The sequence below is a fragment of the Pleuronectes platessa genome, chromosome 4 (genome assembly GCF_947347685.1).
Source record: "Pleuronectes platessa chromosome 4, fPlePla1.1, whole genome shotgun sequence".
Classification (NCBI taxonomy): domain Eukaryota; kingdom Metazoa; phylum Chordata; class Actinopteri; order Pleuronectiformes; family Pleuronectidae; genus Pleuronectes; species Pleuronectes platessa.
Genome location: NC_070629.1, coordinates 22,395,117 through 22,399,718, shown reverse-complemented (window position 1 = coordinate 22,399,718; position 4,602 = coordinate 22,395,117). Strand labels below are relative to the sequence as shown.

The window sequence follows — 4,602 nt, the reverse complement described above, 5'->3', positions numbered from 1 at the left end:
ATTGCTGCCTCTTGTTTTGTATGTATGTGTATCGAATTTCGTGAAGATCGGTTAAACTAGACAGAATTGCGCTGTTGAGCTATTTTGCCACACCCATTTCCGGCTACTCCAGAATACAACAATTTCCACCAAGCCTGACTCGCCCGCAAAATTTTGTGATTTTTTGAGTATGTTCGAGGCGTCAAATATCAGATTGATTCTCCCTAATAATGAAAAGAAATAGGACCTTTGCACTGTCCGTGCTCGGGCCCTAACTATTTCTCATGGATGAAGAATTGATCTGATTCCCACCATAGTTCCTGTTACGACAGGACGAGGAAGATGCTTTTCTCTCTATAAACTTTCGTCCATTCATTCATCTTCATCAAAGTAAAAGTGTCTAAGCACGATGCTGTTCTTCTTTGACGTTCAAGTGATGAATAATTTCTCACAAGAGCAAATTGTTCATGTTCAGCATGTGATATTAATGCGAAAGATAAACATTCTCCAACGGGAGCTTCACTCAGTTTACATGACAATAAAATGCTGGCGAGTTTTTTAGTTTTTCTTATCCCTGCTCAATTTATTATTATTAATGTGAGGTGCTGTGGTTAAATCTTTCTCATCTGGCTGCACATGAGTCTTTTTTCTCCTTTTCAGAGTCAGGATTTAAACATATATTGGCGCCGAAGTGTTTCTCCAAAGCCTTTTCTCTTTTATCGTATTGTCACTTCTTCCATCTGCGTGCCCAATGTTTTTCTTTCTTTCATTTGCCCTCTCTTGTTGCCTGTCCTTTTTGGTTCGGGGCTGGTTAATGTGGGTTCATCCAACCATTCAGGCTATTAATGTGGGCTTATCCATGCGTCCGTTATCTACCTGTCCATACGTGCAACTATGAGGACACATAACGCACCTCACTTTTCTTTTTTTTGGTGTCATGTTCAGGTACAGGAGCCTGAACTGACACAGGAGAGAGACATGTGCAATCATATCAGCTTTGCTTCTTTGCTTCTCAGTCTTTTCTTGCACTGCTGTCAGAGAGAAACTTTGATTTCATGGTGTTGATTATTTTTCTTCGCAATCACTCAAGGATGAAGCACAAGGAGGCAGAGATTGTTCCCCTTTCAGATGCTCCACAATGGGGCTCCTTGGTTTAAAAGGGGGGAAAAGGAACAACAAGAAGTTTCCCCCCTTCCCTCTCTCTTTTTGTTTACAATCCACCTCTATACAACTCACTTAAAGAAAGACAGAACCGGGTCTGGAAGCAGTTTGATGCATTTAGTGAGATGCGTGTGGTCACATATAGCAGACAGCAGCTTGCCAAAAACAGTTCTCTTTTGATCAGATTAATTCCTCATTCGAAATATGTGCTTTGATTTCTTCAGTATCACACTATCTTGTATTGCTTGTGTGAACATATTCATCGAAATATTTATCTCCATCACAAACCAAATTGTCTTGTTTTTGAATGAAACATCTGATGTAAATTTTCAGGAAGGGGGAGTGTTGGATGAATCAATGGTTGTGTTAAGTTTGTTTAAGGTGGTAGAGGGTGGCCCAGTGGGGCTCATGTCTGCCACCCTGGAACCTTCTGTGTCACTCAGTAAACCCTTAGATAAGTCCTTAAGCAAGTCTCTGGGCCAGACTAAAGATAATAGTCTTTGATCTTTATGAAATGTTCAGTATAGATTGTAGTACGCCACAAAAACTGGGTGTTTTGCAAATGTTTTGCTCTTGTTCAAATGATTTTCCTTCTTATGTGAAGTCACTCCTAACAAGCATAATCTATAACACAATTGTTTTTTCATTTATATAATACGATAAAGGGCAATGCCGAGGATAAAGACTATAATCTCCTTTTCGTAGATTTCCACAAAATTTGTAAGAATTCACTGATGTTTAAATATAAGCACTAGTTTCTCTCTCCTTTTTTTTCGAGCAATGGATTCTTTCTGAAAGGCATCAATGTTGTAATTGTACCTGCGATGATCTTTACGCACTGAGATTTAATCTGAGCAAATTTAAATAGAGACAAAATAAGCTGAATTTAAGTTCGAAATATTTATTTACAACATGTACAGAAACAGTTTCCATAATTCAGTTATATAAATAGAAAGAACAACAAAACATAGCAGACGTGCTTACATGGCGGGTTGCGCACTGTGCAAACTAAACGTGTTTGCGTGCGTGTGACCGATGAAGTTAAAATAGTGGTGATCGAGTCCCTGCACCGGTGATAGGTATCAACCGTGCTGCTGCATGTGTGCAGAGAGCGGCACTGTTGGGTACGTGATGGCCGGGCTGCGCGCCGAGCTGTGCCAGGAGAAGTGTCCCGGTGGACTCTGCTGGTACACGGAGTCAGACGGGCTGTGGCTTTGGTGCTCCGGGGAGGAGAGAAGCTGGCCGAGGTAGTCAGACGCCTCCGGCATCGAGCCGACGGAGCCGAATACGGGCTCGGTGACCACATGGGACTTGGACTGTAAGAAGGCGAGGGTCCGTGCGTACTTGATGTCTTTGGTTTCAGCTCTTTCCTCTGTGGTCAGGTAGTGCACCAGGTTCTTCATGCACTCGTGGTATCCGTAGTGGAAGTAGTTCGCAAACTCAGCGAGAAGTTTACCTGTAGTTAAATAAAGTAAACAACGATTACAACCCTGTCGATATCTGAAGTCTTCAAGTTTTTGACGGTGTGATTCCGGTGCGTAAAACCGAACAGAATGTCGACTATTTAGAATATCTCACTTAAAAATTCACTCAACAATAATTACACAAATATACCAGTAACAACATATTTATGTACAACCAGAATAGAGAAATTCAGTTTATTTTGCGGACAAGATGTTGGTGGTTTAAGATAAGATTAAGATACATTTATTTGTCCCAAACACATGCACAGACATGCACAGGCACACTCATGCCGGTAGGAAAATTTAACCTCTGCTTTTAACCCATCTTAACCCAAGTTGACTGACCTTTTTTTTCTCCCTCTGTGAAAATCCGCTGAGTGCAGCACTTGCAGATATTGAACTGTCATTTCTAAGATCTCAGCTTTCTCCAGTTTTCCAGAGCTCTGAAAAAACAGTAAAGAAATAATTCAACATTACAAGATGAACGACCGCAAATATCAACCACCCATCGGTAGAATTGCTATAAGCATCCATCGATCGGTTGTAAAAAAAATGCATCAATATAGTCTACATGATAAATCAAATATACAAATATTATATTATTACAATACCTGTTTTGTAGGGATGAGCGAGTACAGCATTATCTGTATCTGTTAACCATATGAATTATCTGTATCCGTACTCGGAGTGGGCGGGGCCTAACCCGGAAGTGGGTGTGATTTAACCCGGAAGTAGGCCGGGTTGTCTTGAAACGGGCGGGGCTTTAACCAGTATGTTATTTTAAGCATGCAATTGATATGGGTTGATCAGAAATTGTTATATTTATTGCTGATTAGAAAACTATTACAGGACAGCATCAGCATTGAGCTTCAGATCAATGATTTTGATCACAATAGCAAACAAACTATTTACAGAACAAGTTTTGCAACAATGAATACAACACATGCTGTTGCAATTATGAAGTGAAATGTAATATAATATAATATAATATAATATATAATGTGTGTGTGTAGCTTAATTTGTAATATTTTTTATACCACTACTACCTAGAAAGTGTCAGACACTCAGTGCGTGAAGTAAAGTAAAACTGGTTAGAGCCAACTGACGGTTTAAAAAAAAACAAAAAACTCCAACGACCGACAGAGAGAGGGAGAGAGAGAGAGAAAGAGAGAGAGTAGTCAGACACTCAATGCGTGAAGTAAAAAAAAAAAAACTGTTTAAAAAAAAAAAACTCTACTGGTTAATAAGTAAGTACAAACTGAAATAAAAACAAACTTCAAGCTGAAGAAACCCTAAACGTTAACGGAAAAGACCCGCGAACCTGAGTGACTGAGAGACAGAGAGCTGTTCTGTGAGTGAGTGAGCAGAGCGGTGTGTGAAGGGGAGGAGCGCTGTGAAGCTGTGTGAGGATTTGCATTCAGTCCGAGCACAGATATTGACTCGTATTACTCGTATAATACTCGTGCTCGGCAAAAGTGCTTTATCCGTACCTGATACTCGTTTCAGCCGAGTATCCGGCTCATCTCTACTCATTATACATACTTCAGTATTTCCATGTAATGCTACTTGATATTATTGAACATTTTACTCTTTATCTGACAGCTAATGTACGAATTCAATATTTTACACAAAACAACATGATCTCACAAACTATCGTTTTTAGTGATGTAACCAAACATTTCATAAAATGTCTTCCTCATCCAACTTATCTTAAATACATCAACACGGGCAAGACATTTAGTTTTTTGTAGTTTTATTAGGTGCGTTATTATAATTGTGAGGACATTATTCTTTTTTATGATGTTTTGAAATCAAATTGTAAATCCCTCCATTAATCTTGACAGTCCTCACAGCAGGTGAAGAAGGTAAAGTCAGCTCAGTTGCTGGGGGATGTTGGCGCCGCTGACTTCTTCTGCTTCCTGCACAACCCCAAAAGGTGACGGACTCTCTTACACAATGAAGCCTTCTTTGGTTTCTCTGTCTTCTCAGGCCGCCCTGT

General features: G+C 39.9%; 1 pseudogene; it reads right to left on the bottom strand.

The window, feature by feature from the left end:
• Positions 1–2,120: 2,120 nt before the first annotated feature.
• On the bottom strand, positions 2,121–3,244 carry LOC128438492 (hairy and enhancer of split-related protein helt-like; annotated as a pseudogene).
• Positions 3,245–4,602: the final 1,358 nt, after the last annotated feature.